Consider the following 26469-nt stretch of genomic DNA (forward strand, 5'->3'; position numbering starts at 1 on the left):
AGTAACACAGGTGACAGAAAGCATGACCATAGCAGGATAAAAGGTTGAAAGTTGTTTTCTATCTACTATTACCTAGGTTTCTATAAAGTTTGAGTCTCAGTAAACTGAAATTTATATGGGTTGGCTAAAATATATTCCCGAGATATCAACATAACTGCGCAAATACCAAACTTAAGACTGTTCATGGGCAATGCTTTTAAAACATACAGTATCTTCGGTTTTGCCTTATATAACCATGACATACTCTATGTATGTATTATATATGAAGAATGAGAGTTTGTATGCACAGAAATGCCAAATGTATGCATTTAATTGTCAGTGGTTAAGAATCATCTGGTAAAATTCCATGACTGCCTCTAACATTACAGATTCCTACCTCAAATCTATATACATATGAATGAGATTTTATAATTTATGAATGCTTATGTCTTCATATTAGTTCCTAATTTACCAGTGAAGGACAAAGAACAAATATCATTGTAGAAGAGAACACTGAAGCTCAGATATTAAATGACCAGAGTAACATGGTAAGGCACAGAGAACTTAAGTCCAACACTCTGTAAAGGTACACAATTGAAGGACTCTGGTCATGTGATATGAAAGGATGACCAAATAAATGGGAATAGTCATGCCTAAGCGAGCACTGCGTAACTATCGCTCTGCAGTATTGCCCAGACACTCACAGCACCACAGAGACTTCGTAACTGCAGTTTGCACAATTCTGCAAGAAATACACGTCTCACGTACAAAACTGTACTATGTAAGAAAATTCTGAATTAAGTAGTGATTTGAAAAGCAAACATGCCCCAAGTGTGTTTGGATGGCAGGTGCTCTGCAACTGGGGTATACTTCCAGCCCTCAAGATTCATGAGCATGGGGGGGGGGGGGGGGAGGAATGCCTTTCATCCCAGCACTTGAGAGGCAGAGGCAGGCGGATTTCTGAGTTTGAAACCCTGTCTCAAAAACAAAAACAAAAAAAAGATTCATGAGCATAGTGTCTTGGATAAAATGCCTGCACTTAGAGAGCTACCTGTTACTTTGGATAGTTACAAATATCCAAAGTAACTATGATAAATCTTAATGCTTCTAAAAATTGAACAATGAATTAGAAATTGAATATCTCAGAGTTCGAAGTTAGCCTGGTCTACAGAGTGAGTTCCAGGACAGCCAAGGCTATACAGAGAAACCCTGTCTCGAAAAACCAAAAAAAAAAAAAAAAAAAAAAAAAAAAAAAAAAAAAAAAAAAAAAAAAAAAAAAAAAAAGAAGTTGAATATCAAAAAATTCTAAACAAGGGAAGGCTATGTCTCCCTATGGACATTTCTTTCTATTTCAGGATAATATGCACATAGATAATCTATTTCCATTATTGGCATTGAGTATTTCAGCATTGTGATTATTCTTAGAAGCCTAATCAATAGCATGCATGACTTGGTAATGAAGTTAAAAAATTACCCACAACTCAATGCTGACTAGTATGTTGTTTAGGGACTCAGCCCCCATGTACTCTTGAGCATTCAGAATAAATAAACCATAGAAACAGAATAAACAGAATAAAGAAACAAACAAGTATAGAAACAGAATACACAATAAATAAATGGTCATCTAATATGATTTTATTATATTTTACTTGAGTATTGTTGTGTAAAATAACCAAACCATCAGTATAAATCTTTATAAAAACTTACAATGTTACTATATTTCCAAGTAAGAATTACAAATTGTGCCGGGCGGTGGTGGCACACACCTTTAATCCCAGCACTTGGGAGGCAGAGACAGACAGATTTCTGAGTTCGAGGCCAGCCTGGTCTCCAGAGTGAGTTCCAGGACAGCCAGGGCTACACAGAGAAACCCTGTCTCAACAAAAAAAAAAAAAAAGAAAAAAGAAAAAAAAGAATTACAAATTGTTTCTTTGGGCTGGACTAAACCAGTGGGACTATTAAAAGTTTCCTTCAGGTATAACCTATATTATTATTGAATTCATGTTAAAATATGTGGATCTTGTACTCCTATATGAACGTTCTAAATTAAATAAGCAATTCAGTTCAGATTTAAAAATTCTACAGTTTAAGATTTGATGTAACTCCTTTTAATTTTTTTACCTGCATTTATAAGTTCAGCTCGAAATCTGAAAGCGCCTCAAAGAACTCAGAGAATCCCCTCTTCCTTCCCCCACCCTCTCCCTCCCTCCCTCTCCTTCTCTGTCTCTCCCTCCTTCCCCCTTCCTACCTCCCCCTCCCTCTCTCCCCCTCCCTCTCTCTCTCCTTCCCTCCCTCCAGACAAACAAATAAATGTGATAAACATTTTAAAAAAACATTTGCAGCACACAGTAAGAGTCAGGATGCCAGGACTGTAGCTCCCATTTCCCACTGCCTTAATCTTAGTCCCTTAGAAATAAGATTATTGCTGGGGGCTGGCGAGATGGCTCAGCAGGTGAGAGCACTAACTGCTCTTCCAAAGGTCCTGAGTTCAAATCCCAGAAACCACATGGTGGCTCACAACCACCCGTAATGAGATCTGATGCCCTCTTCTGGTGCTGTCTGAAGACAGCTACAGTGTACTTATTTATAATAAATAAGAGAAATTGTTGTATACATACTGACATTTTGTAACACAAGAAGAAAAAGTAAACTACCAATTAATATACATATTAGCTAATTAAAAAAAAAAAAAGACCTACAGCAAACTTGTATGTGTGTGCACATACCCAAGAGTACATGTGCGGACCAGAGGTCAATGTCAGAGACCTTCCTCTATCCTTCTATCATGATTTGAGACAGGTTCTTCTAATGAGCCTGGCTAGGCAGGAGGGCCAGTGAACCCAGGAAAGAGTCACATCCACCTCCTAGTACTGGGATTCCAGACTCAGACACTAGCACACACATGTCTGACATGGGTTTTGAGGACCAGAACCCACATCCTCCTTGTGAAACAGAACCTGAGCCATCCTCAACCTAGCAGACTATTGAAAACAATTCTGGAATAGTAACTGACAAGGTCATGGGGAATTAGTTTACTTCATAAATAGATATATTTGAGCATTTCTAATAAAAATATAATTTTTATAATAAAAACAAGGAGATTGCCGGGGTGGTGGTAGCACACGCCTTTAATTCTAGCACTTGGGAGGCAGAGGCAGGCGGATTTCTGAGTTTGAGGCCAGCCTGGTCTACAGAGTGAGTTCCAGGACAGCCAGAGCTATACAGAGAAAACCTGTCTCAAAAAAACAAAACAAAACAAAACAAAACAAGGAGTGAAGAAAATGTAGACGCACTGTGAACATTCACTTTTCTTTCTTCACTGAAGTCCTGGGGATCAAATCCAAGGTCTGTACTACACGCAGGGCAAGAGACCTACCAGAGCTACACCACAGTCTATTACATACATTCTGCAATATGCATTCCTTGTAAGTGTATCTTGGAGTAACTAGATAAAGACTTTCTCTTTTTGCTGTTTTTGTTTTCTAGTTTTTGAGACAGGGTTTCTCAGCCAGAGTTTAGCCCTGGCTGTCCTAGAACTTGCTGCCAACTAGACTGGCCTCGAACTTATAGAGATCCAGAGTGCTGGCATTAAAGGTATATGCTACCACTTCTCTGCTTTCTTTTTTCTTCCTTCTTCCTTTCCTTCCTTCCTTCCTTTCTTTTTCTTCTCTCTCTTTTTCTGAAATAAAAACTTTCTAAGACAACCATTAAAGCCTTATTTGTAAAAAGAAAAAGTCACCAAAATTTATAAACTCATAAATAGTTAAATAACTAAATTTCAAAGAGAACTTTTCAATGTTATCTAATTTCCTCATGAACTGCCTATATACTTTGAAAACTCAACAAAATATAATTACATAGAATATATAGCTGGTTACTAGGGACCAAAAAAACTTAAACACATAAAAGAAAAAATTCTGACAAGTTGTTTTGCTATGACTGATCCATATAAAACAAAAAGCACGTTATTTGATAAACTGCACATGTACAATGCAAACCACCTTGTGTTGAATACTGAAGGAACAGACTAGAAAAAAAAGCCACAGCCTTTGCCACATAAGCAGTTTAGCATTGCCAGGGATGGTGGACCACACTTGTAATGCCAACACTGAAGCGAGGCATCTTGGCACACACTTGTAATGTAAGCACCGAGGACTCCGAGGCTGGGAGATACTGAGTTCCAGACCAGCCTAGGCTCCACAGCTAGACACTGTCTAACGAAGGAGGACAAAACTCCTCAGCTCAGGATCAAGTGGAATAAAGATAGAAACTGATTTTACTGGGAGGGCTTGGTGATCAGGTCTTTAATCCCAGCATTTAAAGAGGCAAGCAACTGGCTGAGTTAGAGGCCAGCCTGGTCTACATAGGGTGTTCCAGGACAGCCAGGGCTATATATAGAGACCTTGTTTCAAAAAAACAAATAAATTTTGTAAGCTGTAACTCATCTATTCCATAAAACAATGTATTTGATACCTGTTATGTGTCTGTTGCTAAGTGCTATTCAGTAGTCAACAAAAATGAAAAGGATATCTTGCCTTCTTGATGAAAAGAAACTATATTTGAAGCAAGTATCAGAAGAAAATTAAAATGGAAAAAGACACAGAGACATGCAAAATTGAAGTCTGCAATTCTCATTAGGGTGCTAACGGGAAAGCCATATAGGAGGAGTACGAAACAAGAGTTTGAAAGCAACAGAAGAATACTAAATGTAAATGTAGAGGAGAGAGTGTCAGAAACCTAAAGGACAAACCAGGGCTAGTCTCCCTAGCAGAGTCCGCCAGGAGACACATTAGGAATCATGTGAAGGTGGACTTGGTGACATTTGCTTGTCCTCCTAGCACAAAGGAGGCTGAGGCAGGAGAACTGCAAGTTCAATGCCAGCTAGGAATACTTAGCAAGATCTTAGTCTCTGTAAACAAACAGTGGTGTGGGCTACAAACAGTGGAAACAGCCACATGAGTTTCCCTAGTCACTGAAGGAACTCATGAGGTGGGCGGAACACACAGGCACTGATCTCACTCTCATTTTAAAGGGATCTCTTGGCTTGCCTTTTTTCAAAGGCCAGAGGGTTTACATGAGCCCTCATCCTGAACTGATGATGAAGATGAGGACAAGGACAACGACAACTTAGCAATGAAATGGCAGGTAATGATCAAGTGTCAGAATGTGAATACACTTTGGAAGGTCTCCCAACATAATCTGTTGATATGATTCAAGTGGAATACAAGAATAGTTAAGATTTACAAAAAAGGAATAAGATGTGGGTATGGGAAATGAGTCAACCAGAAGATTTTTTTCTTTCTATTTTGTTGTTGTTTGTTGTTTTTCAAGACAGGGTTTCCATGTATAACAGCCCTAAATTTCACCCTGTAGACAAGGCTGACCTTGAACTCAGAGAGTCCACTTGCCTCTACCTCCCAAGTGTTGCGATTAAAGGTGTGTGCCAGCATGTCCAACATGTTTCCTTTTTAAAAAGAAATATATTTCATGTACTTATTTGGGGAAGGAAATCAAGCATCCACAGTAAACTTGGAGGTCAGAGGACAGTCTGTAGATTCAGTTCTCTGTTTCTCCCACGTGGGTCCCAGGATTCAAACATGGACTAGCAGGTTGGTAGCAAAGTGTCTTTTACCAACTAAGCAATCTTGTTGACACACCATGAGGTTTTCTTGTTGCCAACAATAGAGAAAGTTGTCACTAGCCAAGATGATGAGAACCATAAGAGATAGAAACTAGGGAGAGAAACCTGCCCACATTCCTCCCTGACCATATCAAACTGGAGACATCCCACAGACATTAAGTAAAGGAGTCTAGGTTCAAGGACAAAGCTTGGGTTTATGAATTCCTAACCGTGGGCTGGAGAGATGGCTCAGCAGTTAGGAACACTGATTGTTCTTCCAGAGGTCCTGAGTTCAATTCCCAGCAACAACATGGTGGCTCACAACCATCTTGTAAAGTGATCAGATTCCCTCTTCTAGTATGTCTGAAGACAGCGACAATGTACTTATAAACATAAAATATTTTTTTCAAAAAAAAAGAATTCCTAACAATATAAAACCTCACCCACTGGCCCAGTTATTACCATGTTCCTGCTGTCTACACCCAGGAAACTGAATTTTAATTTTTTTTTTTTTTTTTTTTTACTAAAGCAGTGCTTGGTTATGAAAGGTCAATCAGCTAGGCACAGTGACACGTGCCTTTAATCCCAGCACTTGACAGGCAGAGGCAGGCAAATCTCTGTTGTTCAAGGCCAGCCTGGTCTACAGGAAGTTCCAGAAAAGGCAGCGCTACATAGTGAGAACCTGTCTCAAAACAAACAAACAAACAAAAAGAGATCAACCAGGAATTGACTACAGATACATAACTAATTTTAAAACAATAACATTCTGTAAGCAAAAGAAAAAATAAGATTCAAGTCCAGACTATGCTTCATGAGACTCTTAAAATACTTAACAAATAGAACATTATTGGCTTAAATAAATGTTTGTTTCTATATCTACTAGAAGCATGTTTTTGACAGAAGTCACTGTTGTTATTCTAACTCACAAAGTTTTTATTTTAAATATGAGTAAGTCAGATTTAATACTCAGAACTGGAATCCCTTCCTCCCTCCGCCTCTTCCTTCCTTTCTGTTTTGCTAATTGTAGACTTTAATCTTTTTCAATAAAACTCATTTTTAAAATTGCATATCTTTTAAAGCAACATCTACTTGTTAGTTGGCTTTGAACTTGGAGTAGTAGAGTTTTAATTTTCTGTGTATGAATATTTTCCCTGACTGTATCTCAGCACACCATGTGCATGCCTGGTGCCGATGGAGAGATGGAGTACGGATGCTTTTGAGCTATCAGGTGGGCACTGGGAACTGAACCCAGGTCCTCTGCAATAGCAGAAGGTACTCTTAACTGCGAGCCATCTCCTTTCTGTTTTGCGAGACAGATTCTTCCACTGTAGCTTAGGCTGCTTGAAACTTACTATGCAGATAGAGTAGGATGGTGTCAAACACATGGCAATTCACCTGTCTCAGCACTCTGAGTGCAGGGATTCTACCATAACTGAGAGAACGTAAACGCTTTAGTAAGCCATTTATTTGTGTTAATATTTATTATATTATTACAGTATTTGCTCCACAATTTCTGCATTTGTATTAAAATATTATATTAAACTTAAAAGCCTACTACACTTAATTATTAACTTATTAATGATTGATACCTTAACAGTAATATTATGATTGGAATTTTTTATCTAACGCAGTAAGAAGGGATTCAAAGAATTCTCAAAACTAAAAAGTATTACTATCGAAGCCTTAAAATATGTAAGGCTTTCATGTGGCCTGAGGACACAGCTAGGCGGTGGAGCACATGCTCGGCTGAGTGAGGAAACCCATTTCCTAACTCAACAGTTTTGCTTGTTTTGTTGTGTTTGGTATGTGCTTAGTAGAAACAATCAGATCAGCCAATTCCACATACAAACTTGCTACCAAAAGTACTATTTACTAGTCTTTGCTTAAAACAGTTTATCTACTTCTGGCATATTTATTTTACTGGAAAGAAAATTAAGCAAGGATATCAATACTGTGCTGTACCTGAACATTATACCTTTATAAATAAGAGGTGATTTTGAACATTTCTAAGTTAAAATCGTTTTAAAAGCCAGCCATGGTGACTCATGCTTTTAATCCCAGTACTCAGGAGGCAAAGGCAGGTAGATCTTAATTATGCTTAGAATATGCTTAAATTTACATACTACGAATGCTAAAACCAAAACTTTTTAAATGTGCATTTGGATTTTCCATTACTATCTATTTGTTGTTTGTTTATTGTATGTATATGGGTGTAATTGCCACACGTGTGCGGCATGCTCTTATGTATGCATGCCATGTGTGCACATGCTCATGTGTGCATGCTCATATGTATATATGCTCATGCGTGTGCATGCCATTCACTCACATGAAGGCCAGGGCCAAGCATGGGTCTTCTCTAATAAGTTTCACTGTACTCGTGGAGGCAGGGCTCACTGAACCTGGAGAACCTCTCCTGTCTGAAGCCAGCCAGAGTACTAGTGTTGCAAGGCACCTTGTGACCATGCCTGACTTTTTATGTAGGCTCAGAGGATTTGAACTCAGGACCTCACGCCTGCACAGCAAGTGCTTTTATTGACTGCCTAGCTTGCCAATGCTCTCCTAAAGCCTTACACATCTAAGGTTCACTACTAAGAAATGAGATTTCCGGGACATACATGGAAAAAAACCTATAAAACTGGGCTGAAGCAGCAGGATTCACAAAAGAATATTTACAAAAAGCTAGAGTCTACATCAGATTACAGCACCGAGCAAAACCATCTCTTCAGAAGTGTAACAATGAACCGAGTCGGGTGGTTCAGTGGGAAGAACCGCTAAAACACTGACCCGAGTCTCACAGTTGAAGTGGTAGGAGAGAATCGACTTCCCAAAGTTGTTCTCTGGCCTCCACGCAAACACTGTATGTAGTATCATGCTCGCGCATTCACACATATGTATCATACACGCTTATAAACAAAAAATATTGATAAAATAAGCCAATTTATAAAGTTGGAATGGTGAAGACAGGTTTGAGTCAAAAATGAAACTTTTACCATAACTAAGAGAAAAGTTTACTCTCACTGTCTGATATGTGGATGAAAGCAACTACCTCAGAGCTGAACGGCAGGCAGGTGGCTTCTGTTACCTACACATAGATACAAAGCTACTGATGGCAGAAGCCTGGAGCCCAGAGAACCCACAGAGCTGTCCTCACTTATGTGGTCAATGTCTTACACAAAACCACATAAGTGGGGCAAATTTTTAAGTTAAATTAACTATTTTAAAGTCAACTTTCATTTTAAAAAGGAAAAGGAAAAAGGGGGGATGGGGAGAGGACAACAAGGAAACAGAGAAAAAATATGTCTCTAAAACCCAAAATTTAAAAATCCATTTCTGAGTGGGCAGTGGTGGCGCACGCCTTTAATCCCAGCACTTGGGAGGCAGAGGCAGGCAGATTTCTGAGGCCAGCCTGATCTACAGAGTGAGTTCCAGGACAGCCAGGGATACACACAGAAAAACCCTGTCTCGAAAAACCAGGAAAAAAAATCCATTTCTGAATTTTATAAGAATTTTAAAATTTTATAAAATTTTTTAAGGACATTATAAGGATGGCTACAAAGAACAGGAGACTGCATGAGAGCCCCTGGAACTGGAGTTCCAGGCAGCTGTGAGCTGCCATGTTGGTGTTGGGAACAGAGCCAGGTCCCAGTGCTCTCAACCACTGAGCCATCTTTCCAACCCCAAATCTCTAAAATTTTACAGGGAATCATATTTAAGGAAAACAGCACCTCACAAGAAAATTTTACTGTTATTATCATCTACTCAAAAGAATATCAAGGCAAACTCATCAAAAAGAAACAGAGACAGTGAGATGAATACTTTCAGGTAAAGACATTTGCTGTGAAGCCTGGTGGGCTAAATTCAATCTCTGGAAGCCACGTGGAAGTAGGAGAGAACAGACACCTGGGACACACACATACCACACAAATCTACCAGTAAATGAATGCCAAAATTAAACAAAAAAAAAGTGATTTTCCTCAAAGGATGTAAGGCTGTTTCAACATATACAAACCATAAACATATTAGACACATAAAGAGAACCAGGGACAAAAAAATTTACACAATCATCTTATAAAGAAAAAAAAAGCCAGGCAGTGGTAGTGCACACCTTTAATCCCAGCACTTGGGAGGCAGAGACAGGCGGATTTCTGAGTTCGAGGCCAGCCTGGTCTACAGAGTGAGTTCCAGGACAGTCAGAGCTACACTGAGAAACCCTGTCTCAAAAAAACAAAAAACAAAAAAAAAAAGAAAAGAAAAGAAAAGAAAAAAAGGATTCCCCAGCTATCCTCCAATCCCCACAGGGTTTCTCTGTGTAGTCCTGGCTGTCCAGAAAGCGCTCTGTAAAGCAGCCTTCCCTCGAACTCAGAGATCCACCTGCCTCTACAGACTCCCAAGTGCTGGGATTAAAGGCATGGACCACCACCACCACCCAGTTCACTTCCACAGCTTTTAATGATATAAAAAAATCCCTGTAAGATACAGGAACAGAAATATCAAATGTCAATATCACAAAAGCCATATACATCAGACCTATAGCTAGCACTATACTAAATGAAGAAAAAATTAAAAGTTCTTAATTCAAAACAAGAGAATGGGTCTACCGTTACCTTCTTAGTCAGTATAGGTTTGCATTTTTAGACAGGACAATAGAGCAAGAGGAAGAGACAGAAGCAATACAAATAAGGATAGAATCAAATTATACCTAATTGCATATCAAGTGTTCCGCACTGAAGAATCTCTGAAGACTCCACCAGAAAACTCTGGGATTTCAGATATAACTTTCAGCAAAGTAACAGAATATAAAGACAACTTACAAAACTCAATGCTGGGGCTGGAGAGATGGCTCAGCAGTTAATAGCATCAACTGCTCTTCCGGAGGTCCTGCGTTCAATTCCTAGCAACCACATGGTGGCTCACAACCATCTGTAATGGGATCTGATGTGTTTGAAGAAAGCAACAGTGTACTCATATACATAAAATAAATAATCGAATCTTTTTTAAAAAAAAAAAAACAAAGTCTGGCAGGCAGTGGTGGCACATGCTTTTAATTCCAGCACTTGGGAGGCAATGGCAGGTGGATTTCTGAGTTTGAGGCCAGCCTGGTCTACAGAGTGAGTTCCAGGACAGCCAGGGCTACACAGAGAAACCCTGTCTCGAAAAAACAAAACAAAACAAAACAAAAAAAACAAAGCATAACAAAGCTCAATGCCTTTGCTATATACCAATACTGAGCATGCTGAGAAAGAAATAAGGAAAGCAATCCTATTTACAGGAGCCTGAAAAAAAACTAGGAATGAATATAACCAGGCCGATAAAAGACACTGACAATGAAAATTCTAGGACACTGAGAGAAAATGAGGAAGTCACTGCAGGATGAAAAGGACCTAAAATAATCATGTGCAGGAAAATTAATACAGCAAAAATACCATATTGCCAAAAGTGATCTACGGAAATAATGCAATTCCCATCAAAACATAATGACATCTCTTGTAACAATAGGAAAAGGTCATAATATCCACACAGAAGCACAGAAGGCTCCCAATAGCCACATTAACTCTGAACATAAAGAATATGTGGCAAAGTGTTCAACATTCTTAGCCATGAAAGAAATGCAAACAAACCTGCAGTGAGATTCTGTCTTATCCTGGTCAGAAAGCCTTCCACCAAGCAAACAGAAACAAAGGCTGGCAAGCTGCAGGAAAGGACTTCTACACACTATCGGTAGGCATGTAAATTAGTAGTCATTATGGAAATTACCACAGAGGTTCCTCAAAAACCTAACAGAAAACATACCACGAGGGCCACCCATACCACTGTCAAGTACATACTCACAGAATCAATGCCAGCATATAAGAGCCATAGTTTGATCTCTAAAGATCTGCTATAGTCAGACTATATGTACCAATAAGCTGAATGAAGAATATGTGGTATATAAATGTAATGATGCGTTCCTAAGTTATAAAGAACAGAGTCATGTCACTTAACGTGGATAGAACTGAGACTGTATAAGTAAAATAAACTAACTCCAGAAGAATTACCACATTTAACTCATATTCGGAATCTAGATGTAAAACAAGTCATGAGACACTACTGTGAATGACACACACCTGTAATCCCAGCAGCCAAAGGCAGAGCTGGGAAAAGGACGGAGAATCTGAGGGCACACAGTGACTTCCAGGCATTCCTTAAAGAAGGCATGAAAGTGGGCTGGGCATGGTGGCACACACATCAGCAGTCCAAAGTCAGAAAGGAGACCAACGCAAAGCTGCCTCTGAAAAGATAAAACTGATTGTTGGACATGAGGCAGTGGTGGCGGAATCCCAGCACTGGGGAGGCAGAGACAGGCAGATCTCAGAACTCAAGGCCAGCCTGGCCTACAGAGCAAGTTCCAGGACAGCCAGGGCTCCACAGAGAAACCTGCCTTTATAAATAAATAAATAAATAAATAAATAAATAAATAAATAAATAAATAAATAAATAAATAAGGCATGGAAGGAGAGGGGGAAAGAGCCAGTGGGAGGAGTGGGTGAAGGAGAAGGAGAGTAACACAGAAGGCCAGATATCAAGGTGTGTCATAGAACTGTGTGAGGCTATCAGTAAATGCATGCGCTTTATAGAATTAACATTAATAAAAATTAAGTGAAAACAAGCTTGTTAATCCTGCTATACATCTTTCTCATAGGCATACTTCACACTTGTCAGTTATACATACGTCTAAAATGGGAATTTCCTCAGTAGATTCACTAAGGGTATTGGGATTAAATCTGAGTACCCAGCATCATGCAGTAGCCTTTTTAGTTCTGTTTTTGTTTTGTTTTGTTTTGTTTTGGGGGGTAAGGGGGTGGGATTTTCAAGATAGGGTTTCCATGTAGCCCTGGCTGTTCTGGAACTTGCTCTGTAGATTGGCTGCCTCTGCCTCCTGAGTGCTGGGAGTAAAAGCATGGGCCACCACAGCCTGGCTAATACGTTTATTCTTTTCCAAGTTGCTTTATATTCCAAATTTTCTTCTTCCTCGCTCACAGCATCCTCTGTGGTCCCAGTGCTCCACGGCCAGCTGATAGGCAGGGAGGGACAGAAGAACCCTTGGAAGCTAGGTGCAGGCTAGCCTTGTCTATGCAGCAGTGAACCAGTGCTCCTATCTCCAGAATGGGAGTGGGTCAAGAGATAACATGTAGTTGTCCTCTGACCTCCACATGTAGCACATGCGTACATACACTCAAATACACAAACACACAAAACTTCTTTTAAAAAACCTGAAAATTTGTAAGAAGCTGAAAAATTATTTCACAAAGGTATGAAAAATGCACGGGAGCCAGTGGACACTTGAAGAAAGTAAATCTCTATACTCATGAGGCTGAGGGAGGAGAGAGCCTAGTGTATAACACTAGCCTGGACTACCAAAAAAGTTAAATGTGAAATGATAGTCCCACTCCAGCTGGCCTTTCCCCTACCTTCCCGTTTCACAAATAGCGTGAAAGCATTTGCATGTGCTCCCTCACACTCCTGCAGTTTTGTGGGCTTGGCAAAGGCTATGGAGAGGCTTTTTAGAAGGACCACAAACTAGAGCTGTCGCCACACCCCAAGCTCCATCCCCTCTTCCCTGACCAACTGATGAAGAGTGTGTAGGAGGCCTTTGTACCATTGTGTTGGAATATTGGATTATTCTTTCCATTTTCAATGCTATCTTCTTAATTTTTTTATGTGTTACTTGTTTTATTTTGTATGCGTGTATGCACGTATATATGTACACGGATAGAGGTCAAAGAACAACTTAAAGGAGTTACTGTTGGGGATCAAACTCAGGTCATCAGACTTGGTGACAGGAATCATTAGCCACTGAGTCATCTCACTGGCCCTCATGTTCTCTATTTGTAATGGGATTTCTGGTTTTATTGAAACTCTGTGTTGATGCTACTGAAAGTAAGGATTAGTTTTGCTGCTTTTTGCCTTATGGGTAGCTATGGGCTGCTCAGCTAGTCTGCCTAAGAGAAAGAAATATTTCTCAAGTTAGTGCCACCAAATTCCCTTGGAATTCCCTTGGTGCCTGTCATCACCAAGGGGAGGAAGGGGCCCCATGTCTCCGCTCCTCAATATGCTCACTATTCGTAGCAGGTACAAGCAGTAGATTAAAAAAGAAAAAAAAAAACTGATAAAAGCAGAGAAGCAAGAAAAAGGGGGAACTCTGTTAATCATAAAACGACCAAAACACCTCTGAGAGAAAAGGCTGCTGCTGCTGCTCGTGGTGGCATTTAACGTGCCCTGCACAGTCACGCCGGTCCTGAATAGCTCGACTCATTAACCCACTTTCTTCAGAGAAAGCCAGTCAACTTTGAAAGCAGAGCAAGAAGGGAAAATTCCCATGCTATCATCTTCCTAGTGAAAAAGGTTTAAGTTGAGATAATCTCAAAGTAAGTTGCAAACCCACCCCACGTTTCCCAGTGGGAGAGCTCTGATGGGTTTGCTCAACAAGGCTAGGCTCCTACAGCCATCCTTTTGTTGGATCCTTTTCTGACCACTACTCAAAGTAGCCACAGTTCAGTCACTTCTCTTGACCAATTCAGTGCTACCTGAACCAGAGCCTTAAGCCATCTCTCTTCTATTCTGATCTTTCAAAGAGTTATTGTGTGTAAACTGGGTAGAGTGATTGGAGTCTTTAATCCTCGTGCTGTGGAGGCAGAGGCAGTTAGAGCTCTGTGTTTGAGGCCAGCCTGGTCTATAGAGTGAGTTCCAGGATAGCCAGGGCTATACAAAGATGCCCTATCTCCAAAAACCAAAGAAAGCGATGTATTGTGTGTTTGAATGCAGTCACATATGTATCACAGTCATGAAGGCATGTGTGTGGAGGTCAGAAGGTAATGTGGAGGAGTTGGTTCCCTTCTTCCACCTTGTTTTGAGGCAGGGTCTCTCATTTCTATCACTGTGCTGTGTACTCTATATTCTGACAGATTCTCTAGTGTCCATCTCCTGTCTTGCTGTAGGAATCCTGGGGTTACATGCCTACTTTATCACGCTTCTTACATGAGATGGACCATGTTAGAAACCACTCAGATGGCAGAGCAAGTACTTTACTCCCTTAGACATCTCCACGGCTTCTGTTCTCAACTTCCATTACACTTCTATCTGTAGCTTTCCAAACGCATGCTTAGGCAGAGCGCTCAAAAACAAACTTGGAGAATTAAAGTTGCTCTCTCTTTCCTCTATTGTTACTAGAACAATAAAAGTATAGTAAGTACTTAAAAATCCTCTTGTGGCTGATGTTGAGTCCATTCATTTTTCAAACGAGTGCTGAATTTTTCGTTTTACTGATTTATCTCATACTTCCTCTTCGCTCCTTACAATTACCTGTGTGATGAGAACTGGAAGGCAAACTTCCAAACCTTCATCTTAGTGAAAAGCTCCAGAAAAACTGAGTGACTCAGGAAGAAGGCCAGGCTGCAGCCTCTGCTCTGCCCACAGCCCGGGAGTCCCAGGCACAAAACAACAACAAAAGCAGTCCTTTGGCTGCTTATTCATTGATGAGACTCTATGGAGCAGAGAAATATCTGAAAGTACAATTGTCCAAAGGGAAAGAAAGGACATAGAATAGTTCACAAAATGACTAATTTCAATAATGGCAATTTAACTGCATAAAGTGTGTAACTCAAAACTAAAATGCAGTGTGGTGTCCTTTAATAATCTTTGAATTTATCATTTAGAAAAAAAAAGGACAACTACTATCAGCTAGATTAAACCTGGCCATATAGTCTGTTATATTACCAACAAATCCAATCGTGTGTGAAGCCAAGAAAGAGGAAAACACACTCTTAGGACTGTTTCTCAGCCCTGAAGTGTGAGCCCTACTTCATCATTCTGCATGCAGGCACAATTGTGAAGACACTACCATGTCGTGTGGGAAGCTCGGGAGAACTGCAGCATCGCACATCCCTCTTGTGAGCTTTTATTTTAACACACATACAGCAGTGCACTCCTCCCTGTCACCCCTAAAAGGATAAACAAGCCAGCACTTAACACGGGTCCCCCACTCTGATTGGAAGCTTGGGGTGCTGGGGTTGTTTCCGTTTCTCTGCTTATAGTTACAAGTGACAACCACGTACAGGGAGCTGTGAGAGCTGGATTAACAGGTACCTTTTAAAACTTGTGAGAACCCCTCAAAGCAAAGACTACTCACTAGTCTTTCCAGAAACTAGAGTAGCTAGATAGTCTTCACAGTATTCTAACCCAGTTAAAGGCCAGTCAGCTGCCTCTCATCTTGTTTTCACACTACCTATGAACTAGAAGTACTACCTTCCTTTCCACACAAAAAGACATTATTTTACAAAGTAATTGACATCAATCTATTGTTTCTCAAACTATTTGTAACTATTAGTTAAACTATTAGTAAACAATAGAATTCTTAAGTAAAATCAACTCTTCGTTTTCAATCTGGACAAAAATATAAAATCTTATTACCCACTATTTTTAATAATTGTATAATTTAGGTTTCTGTAGGTAGCTGGCTGGGTTTTAGACAAAATTAAATATGCTGCAGATACAATACAACCTTTTGTACTTGTTTTGTTCTAAGGTCCTTCGTTTTATTCAGAATCCAACTTAGATTATTTAAAATGGAAGCTGTTGTGTGTTGCAAACACAGCTAAAATGAAGAGCTTCTATAGCAGCAGTGACTAGATTTTAAATGCAGGTAGATCAATAAAAAAAAAAAAAATCACCATGCACGGCCTCCATGTGAGAGGAATGGTTTATAATAGCTTGCAAATGACTATGCACTTGCTGTAACCACCTGTCTTTAAAATATGAATATGCAACCAGCTCCTGTTAAAGCTGAACCCCAGCACTATGTCTACAGAGAAGTCCCAGTAGTTCTGCTTGTTCTCCATGTTAGCTCTGTAAAGGATACAAATAGCAGTAAGCTTCCGAACAAACAGGACCACACTATTGGCATTTCGTGCACTAGGTCCATTATCACAGCAGGGAATGTCAGTCACTGCACATTCCTATAACAGCTCACGCAATATGACAATGATCTTGCAGGGTAGAAAAAAAAATCAAAATCTCTGCAGCATACTCAAAAGTCCTCTGACAACCTAATGCTGCCTCAGCACAGCCAATCAGACAGGCAGGCCTGATCTACTATAAGACGGCACTAAGCTTGAAACATTTAAAAACATCAATCATAAAAACAAAGACAGGACATTGAATTATACAGTATTAACCTCCAGGGTTTGCATACAAAGACCTTAGATTTATTTATGTCCCAGTGAGTTAAGAGCTTCAGTACACCGTTCTTTACACCAAGCTGACTGCCAATTTGATGAACCTCTCTGCCCTCAGCAGGAGTGCACGGTCTTTGATTAATGAGTGCATGTTTGTAGGAAAGTGTTAAGAGGAGAAAACAGAAAGTGGAAAAAAAAGAAAAAAGAAAAAACACACAATTATGTAAACATAGAAGTGAAGTACCAGGGCAGAAACTATCTTCAAATCATATGCACATCTTTCTTACATTATAAACTACATAAACAAAATTAGTAAGGCTTCATATCTATATATTACCTTTGTTATTATCCTCACTGCTCAGCAATTTTTATTTAAATGAACATTATTCAAAGGCCAAATTACATGCAAAGCCTTATATAAGAAGTATTTTAAAACAACTTCATTTTCAAAAATATATAATAAAATCAAAATATGAGATAAAACTGTTTCACCTCACACTGTCATAAATGCCTATTAAAAACTAGATGCTTAACTGACATTAAAATTTCATAATGAATAGCAAGTCTTAAGTGTAACTGCTAAGTATTTTATAGCTCAAACTCTTGAGTCGTCACAAATCAAACAAAACTCAAGGCAGATTTAAAAGTCATATAAATTCATTTAATTTTCCTGCTTCTAGCAGATGTTCCGAATATTTTATAACTCTATGTTTTTGCACTTGAAATATTCTTATTACCAATATTATTTTGTTTTTATTTTGTTTTTAGGTTTTTGAGACAGGGTTTCTCTGTGTAGCCCTGGCTTTCAGGCTGTCCTGGAACCAGCTGACCTCAAATCCAGAGATCTGCCCTTCTCAGTCTCCAATGTGCTGAGATTAGAGGTGTGCACTACCAAGCCTGGCCAGCCATTAGTTTCAATGAGCAACAGAAACACATGTGAATTCAAGTTTAAACTCATACAGACTTGCCCAGCATTGTCCTCCCTTAACAACATCGTGCTGAAATCTTCTGAAAGAGCAGAGGACCAGCTGGAACTATGATACTACCTCTGACATTGAGCTAAACCTTCATGCACCTTTAAATAATTCTTAATAAACAACTCAATTCCCCACAATTTGGTTTGTGTGACTATCTGGCCTGACACAAATACCTGATAAGTAAATATATTTCTTCAGAAGCTAGTCACAGGGCCAGAGAGATGTCTCAGCAACTCAGAGGGCCTGTGTTTAGTTCGAGCACCAATACTGGGTGGCTCAAAAAAGCCTGTACCTCCAGATCCAGGAAATATGACTCCTCTGGTCTCTGGGGGTGGAGGACCTGCATGCACCTGCATAAAATCCTACTCCCAACACGCCCCCACACACATACACATAATTAGAAATAATACAAATGAATCTTCTTTTACAGTGAGATGCACATAGTTTAATTCAGCAGAATGATTTGCTTTTTAAGAACTTTATGGTTACAATACAAAGACTAGGGTGTTGGTTTTGTATTGCCTCAAGCAAGATAAACTCTAATTTTAGGGACAGAATGATGGCTTCCCTAAAAGCAAAGACTCCATAAACTTATGATTTCAGGAAATAATCCCAGAATCACTCAGAGGTGTGTCATACAAGTTGAAAATTTGCTCATATTATACAAGAAGTCATTTTCTGTTGTCTTATTTGAGACAAGACTTCTCTCTGTATCCCTGGCTATCCTGGAACTCACTCTGTAGATCACGCTGTCCAGAGGGCTGGTATTAAAAGCGTGCACCACCATTTTATAGGGAATCTTTTTTTTTTCCTTTTTTACAGAAAGTCTTTCTAATAGAACTTACTTTAGAAATTATGCCTTCCAATGATCAATTTTATATTTTATGTATACATGTTTCAAAGTAAGTTATACTCTTTGAAAGAGTTCTTAAATTTTATTCTACTTTAAGATCTAAAACTTTAAAAAAATTAATAAATATTGAGATTTAAAAAGGTCTCAAAAATAATAAAATGACACTGCATTCTGACACCGCCATCAGCTGTTCCCTTTTCTTCTGTGTTTTTCTTACAACTCACCTCTATCTGTTGCGACCATTAGCTTTTATTCTTACCCTTTGCTGCTTCTTATTTCTCCTCCTACCAACAAAACTATGCAAGTCATTAGAAAAAGTACAAAGCTCAGGAAAATCATGTGGTTGGAATACGAAGTCGAGGGCGAGCTGAAGCCACAGGTAGAAGTGGCACAAGCCTGTGGTGCCAGGCTTCCTCAGGAGGCCAAGGGAAGACCCTGGAGGAAGTCAGCAAAAAGCTACAGGCAAGACCTTGCCTCTTGAAACAAACAGAATGAATGCTGTTTCTATAACAAAAGCATGATTTTAGTTTAAGAAAGTCATTAAATAGCTATTAGGAGAATAATTTAGATCACGGTATGAATTTTTAAAGTCTTATGAATTTTGGCCTCGTTAGAAAATTACAAGCAGAATGGACTATTCTCCAATAATTATTTCTTTTCTGATCATTTCCCATAGTAAAAGTTTAAAGAAACATTAAGCCAAATGAGCCAACATTTATTAAATAAACCACAATATTTTAAGAATTTATTACTCAAAATATTTAATTTTCTGTAATTAAAAAACCTCCTAAAATACTTACTAGACAATTTGATTAATCCCTCAGGAAATTAAGTATATTAAAAAATCACTGAACCCTGGTTACATAATTTCTTACAGGGGTTAATTCCACTTTATGACTTTGTTTGCATGATGCCATGTTTCTTTTTTTTAGTAGTTTTCTAAGACTAGTTCAATCACTCTGAAACTACAATTTCAAACCCCTTTCTTGTATGAAATCTTTACACCTATGAGTCATCAAGGTCTAATGTGCTACCTTCCACTTACTCAAGGAGATAAGACAGAAACCTTGGACTTCTGTGCAATGGTGGTATCCCCACATCTTGTATAGTAACACAAAAGTAGCAACAAAGACATTAACAATTGCAGTTCAAGCTGGGAGTGACTGTTCTGTTTCAATTCAATGACACCACTAATGGCTTCTTAGCAGCTCCATGAAATCAACCAGCTGTCAAGTTGATGCATCAGAAGGAGCAGCTATGCACTCCCATAAGAAAAAGCAACACATCAGGATGTTTGGCAAAACATCTGCTCCTTTACACTGCAACTCTATAATAAACATGCAAACAAAGAAATGAGAGAAAGGGCAACACGTTCAGAATCCCTAGCTTTCCCTTACAGCTTAGGTGCATTTTAAATGAGTGGCTTAGATACACTAAAAACAAATTTCTGCTAAGTCCAATACTTTTTAAGATATTTTATTCTTTTGAAAAAGCTAAACACGCCGAGTCTTCCAGAAAGACCAGAATCACACAAAATATTTACATTTATAAATAAATAGTAAACTACATTCATCAAGTCAAATCATAGTGTTATGTATTAAACTCAAATATAAAAACTAAAGTATAATCTTTCACTTCACACTATTTAGTAAATGAGGCCGACAGTATTGTAATCTATGCATTTGCCAAGGCTGAGCAGCTAAGACCTCATTTTCACTGGCATAAAGAGTGAATGCACAAGCTTACCCTAGTCAATGTATTAGTTTAACCAACAACATTTCAGATAGTATTACCTAGATTTTAAAATATGTACCTAGCCCTATTTCTCTGAAAACCATTATATGAACATACTAAGTTCTGATAAATAACTTCCTGTTTTAAAAGCACACAACTTGATTTCCTAAAAAATAAAACTCCTTGTCACCATCGCTTAAATACATTTTACATTCACCATTTGCTGCAAATATTTGTAAAATCTTACTTTTCTACTGAGACACACAAATGCCGTGGTGTCATCTAAATTATTGATTGTGCAGCAGTGTTTACAATAGGTGTGAGACAGCAACGGACTTAACTACCATTTTCTTAAACTGCTTATCCTCTGTTGCTTCCATTTATAATCTGCCAAATCTTCTAGTCCTTTGTTGCATGTATAATTTAGAGCCATCTGTTCTATGTGCTTTTAACTATTTAAACATTTTTCACCTACCTACAGTTCACTAAACAGCAGACACTCAATTCAGTTAAGATTTCTATGTAGCATTTTACACACAGCACATTTCTGAGTAAATAGCAGAAAACAGCACAGAATATTCCAGACACTTCAAACATACCATTTACAGTGGAAGTTTTCATATATTAGACAATATTAGATAATCTCCTTAATGTAGTTAGAATTTTTCTATTAGCTTCTTTTTGTAAGTTCATTGTAGTCAATGTTTTTTCCCCAACCCAGAAGACAAAGGGAATGCAAATTAAATACAGACAGTTTCAGGTTCCTGTTAGATGTAAATATGCTGACTGAAAATGACTACTGGAGACAGAATTACGCTTTCCCATTCAATTTACTGTGCCTATTTATATACTCCTCAGTGAGTGTATCATTAAGTAGGGTCATGTGATCAGCTCAACTTTTTTTTTTTTTTTTGGTAAGGTGAAAAACTATTTTAGACAAATTTAAATTGCCGTTTTTATCATTATTTTTATGATGGTGAGTAAAGTCTGCATCAAAAGACTGTAAATTATCTACTAAATTCTGCCTTTTATATGCTAAACTACATTCTTTGGCAACCCTTGGCTTTAATAATCACTACTAAGATGTAAAAGTATCAAGAATCTGAATATTTTGATATTATGTATAGTTCTTTTAAAATGTAAATAACACGAGAGAACACAATTATAAAAGGGGAGGTAGATACCCCAAGTGATGTATATATAAATATTAACTAAGCTCAATTTGTTAGATCTGTGGAACCTCGTAAGAAAAGAACTATATTGTTATAAATACACTTGGAATTTTAAAGAAAACCCTCGTGCACAAAACTAGGTGAATACTAAGTGGCACAGCAAAAGTTTCTATCATTTTTAAAAAAATAATCTTCCACTTGTTACCAAACATGGAGGGTTTTGCGATTCGTTCTGAATGCAAAATACAAAAATAAAGTACACAACTTATCACTAGCCTCTAAATTACACGATTCCGAAAAAACGAGAAATTTTTGAGGAAAACAAAAAACCACTTTGGGGAAATTTTCTTGATAAAAGTTTACATGACGTCACACGGCCCCCTGAACCGTTCCTAACTTTGAGCCTTATCCAGGCACACTTTTTGCATTTCTATGGCTTCTCTCCCTTCCTTAAAAATTAAAAGAGACAGACAGACTTGGGAATAAAAATTGCCCAAGATGGCGAAACGCTTGTTGTTTAGAGGGCAGGGGGAAAAATGGAGGATATTGTAATATACACAAAGGGATAAATTTCAACAACTCGGCCACGGACTGCAGCTGCTTCTCTCTTTACAAGGAAACAACACACAAAAGATAAACACGGGGGAAAAGGGGAAGAGGAGCCAGCCCCCACCCCGCGGGGCCAGCTCCGAGTCTCTGCACACTTCCTAGCCTTTCCCGATCCCAATTCTGGGGTTCGCGGAACTACTTTAGGGGAGGGGAGCGGGGCGTCGCGGGGGAGGGCGCAGAGACCGAGGGCCCCGAGCCCAGCCCGCCAGGCCGCCGCGGCCCCGGGACGCCCGGAGCCCGCCCGAAGCCGAGCCGCCGGGTACCGGCCGCCAGCGGCCGCAGCCCCACCCCCACCCAGCTCCGGAGCCCCGGCGGCCTGGCGCGGGTCAGCGGGAGCGAGGCTGCGGGCCGGGGGCCGAGGCGGGGGCGGCCAGGGCCCCGGCGCCTCGGGAACTGCCCCGCGGGGCGCCGCAGCGGGCCAGGCTGGAGGACGCCGCGAGGCCGGCGGCGAGGGCGGCGGGCACAATGGAGGGACGAGGCCCGGCCGCCCGCGCCCGCACTCCCAGCAAAGTTTCCGTTCCGCGGAGCCCGCACCCCCCACCCCGCCCGGTACCAGCGCCCCGCGCCCCGCGCCCTCCGCCTGGGACTCCAGTCAGGACCCCAGAGCCACCGCTGCGTCGCTGCCGCACAACAAAGAGACACACCGGGCGGCGCGGGGAAACAGGCGGGCGCCTCCGGAGGGCTCCAGCCCGCAGCCGCTGCTCTCCGCCCGGAGCCCACCTCTCCCGCACCCTCGTACCCCGGCTCTCAAACTCACCTTCACTTTCGAACTGAGTTACGGGGGAAGGGATTTTCGCCCTTCCCGGGTGCGGGTTAAGCTTTTCGGAATCCCCACCGCCTCCTTATTTCTCTTATAATTTCTGCAACAAAGTCTAGGGAGTTGGAGTGGAGGTGAAATCCGTGATCGCGAAAGCCCCGGCTCCCTCCGGCCCCGTCTTCCGCCGCTCTCTCTCTGATTAGTTCCTATCCAGCAGCAGATTGAAGCAGGAGATGATTCTTCTCAAGGTTTGTTCAGCAGCTTCACTTCTAGGCGAAGGCTTCATGAACCAAGTGACGTCAACCAACAAGGCTTCTCTCTCTCTCCTCTCTCTAACAATGAAAGTTGCTGTTAACAAGGGGAAAAAGAGCGAGAGAATTGTTTATACCATTTCAGTTCCAATAATAAATGACCTATCAGCTCTAAAAGGAGCCAAGGGAGGGGGCTGCTTCTTCATTTCAAGAATACTGTATCTTTGAGTTTGCACCGCTCCTCGTCCCAAGAAAAAGTTAAGAAACTTAAATGTTTTGCTTTGCTTTTCGGGGGGCGGGGGGTACAAAACTGAATACTTAATTTTTTTAAAACGTAAACGGACTGTTAGGGAACAAGGATTAGCCATCTCCACCAACTTTTATGTTTGTAAACTAGGAATTGTGTTGGAGTCTACTCGCTCAATTAATATGCCAAGAATTTGTGCATGCTAGGGTTCAAAAAAGCAGGGCGCAAGGCGATCTCAAGGTAAACTACTAATGCTTTTCCACGGACGAATTAAACTGGTTGTGATGTTCATGGTGTGAGTCAAAATAATATTCAAATGAAAGACGTTTAAACACTAAGTCCTTTTACAGTTATTTGTATAATCTGTACGCCGTAATCTCATTTTTTTCTAGTTTCGGTTAGGGGAGAAAAAGCTAGTTTAATTGTAAGAACTAAACACTTTAAAAGACCAGTAGCCCATTACCAACTAAACACTCTGTGCTCTATCAGAGCCCCAGAATGTCAGCTGGCTGTCTCAGTTTTTAACCTTCCACTCCCCAATTCCCTTCAACCAATCAAGTTAAACTAAAGGTAAAGAACATCCCGTTCCCTCCAACAGTGTACCTGCAGCCTCCTAAAAACGAGTTAAAAAAGAAAAATTCTTAACCTTGGTACACGTTATTACCCATAAAGAAAGAAAGGTAATTTAAAAAAAAAAAATTAAGGTGTTCTTTTTCCCCTTAAGAACACAATAAACTCTTGAAGTTTGTGTAATTACAAATTAGATTATTTAGTTTTCAGGATGAAGACCAAGTAAACATTTAGTTATCGGAGAAGAATTTGACCATATATTATTTTATGCATACATATGTGGCTAGATGTATCTTAAAAGATGCTATTGTTTTATGTTTCCTCTTCAACCACTGGCTGTGATTTTAATTGTGCTGGAGGATCTTCATTAGTATTAACACATGGGGAGATTTCACAAAGCTGCTTCATTAGGAAGGAAAAAAAGCTGGCAGACTAGGTCTTTTTGCATGCACTGAGAATGTCAGCCTTACCTCGGTCATTTGTAACATAATAAGTGCAAGTACAATGATTGCGAGGCAGGAGCGTGGGGGAAGGGCAGCGATGCTGCTGTCTAATAGGGGCATCTGAAAAGACGGCTGCTCATTACATAGTAATGTATGCTAAAAATTAGTGAAGATGATGTCTCGGGAGACTGATGCTAAATAAATTAATGTGCTGATATGTTTTTAATTATTATTTTTGTAGTAGTTTATTTCAATCTTAGGATTCACATTGAGCAGCAAAGCTGTGCTAGCACTTATTGATTTTTTTTTCCCTGCCACATTCCCGGAATACAGATTTTAATCATTTCACTACACCACACTCAGTAATTTCATTAAAAACTGGAATCTTCCATCCCCAGAAAAGCATTTAATTTCAATGACATACAATTTCTCTTTTAGCAGGAAACTGTCTCTATAGGAAAGCTGGCCTAAGGTTCAAATGCATTATTTAATCCTGAGTTTGCCATGCTTTGCGTTCCTTACAAACTATAATTTCAGTAACTACCTAATAACTGTAATAAAGACAATAATTCTCTTGCAATATATTATTAACTCATACTTAATTAACTCAGGGCCAAGCTCTGCACATGTATGACCAGGTCACCAGTTCCACCATCTCAGAATTGACTAATGTCCAGATAAACATAGATTAAAACATAAATATGAAGGATAGCATGTAGCCTTCCATGATCCTAAGTCACATGGAAAAAGTCTTGCATTATTCTATAATGGGTCATTGTTCAAATGGAACTTAGCAACATTTCTGTATATAAAGTTGAATGTTGCTGGGCGGTGGTGGCGCACGCCTTTAGTCCCAGCACTTGGGTGGCAGAGGCAGGCGGATTTCTGAGTTCGAGGCCAGCCTGGTCTACAGAGTGAGTTCCAGGACAGCCAGGGCTACACAGAGAAACCCTGTCTCCAAAAAAAACCAAATAAATAAATAAATCCTTTAAAAAAAAAAAAGATAAAGAGAGAAAGAGAGAGAAGGAGAGGGAAAAAAAAGGTTGAATGTTGATATTTCAATATTCCTTACATTTTGCCTAGTTAATGTCATTTTAGGAGAATAAGGAAAGGGGGATGTTTTCAAGTTGTCTTGATTTTCAGAATTCTCTTCAGATGCAGTTCTCCTTAAACAAAGATGACTGGTACCCCATAACTTCTACACCCCAGAGTGTTATTCTGCTTAATGTCATGCCCTCCAAATACATATTTTTACAATGTTTTAAAGTAAAATTTGATCTATAGATGCTAAGTTGGTTTCCAAACAGTGGGTTTCATAAGGATATGCCATTTACATTGCTTAGCTTTTAGTGTGGGGGGGAGGGGAATGTGGGAAAAGTATAGTAACTAAATTATGGAAACATAAAGAAATATATATGTGCACACATAATGATCAACTAGTTTCTATTAAAGAGTATCATGCCTGTGAATGATTATAGTACCAGAATTCAAAATGCTTTAAAAGTGTGTACATGAAATTTACATTGAAGGCACCAACAAGGAAAAGTTGTCTTTTCCTGGCTGGGACATACAGCAGAGTGAGCTGCAGACTGAGCCTTGGCCTCTCTAAAAGGTTTGAACACAAGAGGTGGTTATAGTGAAGAGTTCTATATTAATGTCTTTTCAGAACATCTGAAAACTTATAATCAAGAGTTTCTTATATAATCAGGAAATTCTTTGGTGCCAGCCTCAAACTGCCACAAAACATAAAGTCTGATGTAAATCAATATTTGACACCCAAAGTTCTAAACCAATTTCTATATTTCCTATCAGTAATAAAAACTTCATTTTTATATTAAAATACAGCTTTGGATTCTTTCATGTTATTTGGTCATTGAAAGCAATTCATTATCCAATATCACACACACACACACACACACACACACACACATACACAAAATCTCTCTACACAGCTATGGCTGTCCTAGAATTCACCTTGTAGACCAAGCTAGCCTGGGACTCCGAGATCCACCTGCCTCTGCCTTCCAAGTGCTGGGATTACAGGCCA

General features: G+C 39.6%; 1 protein-coding gene across 19 annotated transcripts in view; it reads right to left on the bottom strand.

The window, feature by feature from the left end:
- Baz2b (bromodomain adjacent to zinc finger domain 2B) overlaps positions 1 to 26469 on the bottom strand; it is a 308453-nt gene that overhangs the window by 205076 nt on the left and 76908 nt on the right. For 7 of the 19 annotated variants that reach the window (XM_031370366.1, XM_031370355.1, XM_031370356.1 and 4 more), the window contains exon 1: positions 22912 to 23190. The exons of 1 other annotated variant lie outside the window; for it this stretch is intronic. The gene's annotated coding sequence lies outside the window, so the exon portion shown is untranslated. Of the gene's footprint in view, positions 1 to 11703; positions 11868 to 22911; positions 23191 to 26469 lie in introns of those variants that run through there. 11 more of the 19 variants (XM_031370364.1, XM_031370362.1, XM_031370354.1 and 8 more) reach the window with 5 other exon arrangements.

The sequence above is a fragment of the Mastomys coucha genome, unplaced genomic scaffold (assembly GCF_008632895.1).
Source record: "Mastomys coucha isolate ucsf_1 unplaced genomic scaffold, UCSF_Mcou_1 pScaffold15, whole genome shotgun sequence".
Lineage (NCBI taxonomy): Eukaryota > Metazoa > Chordata > Mammalia > Rodentia > Muridae > Mastomys > Mastomys coucha.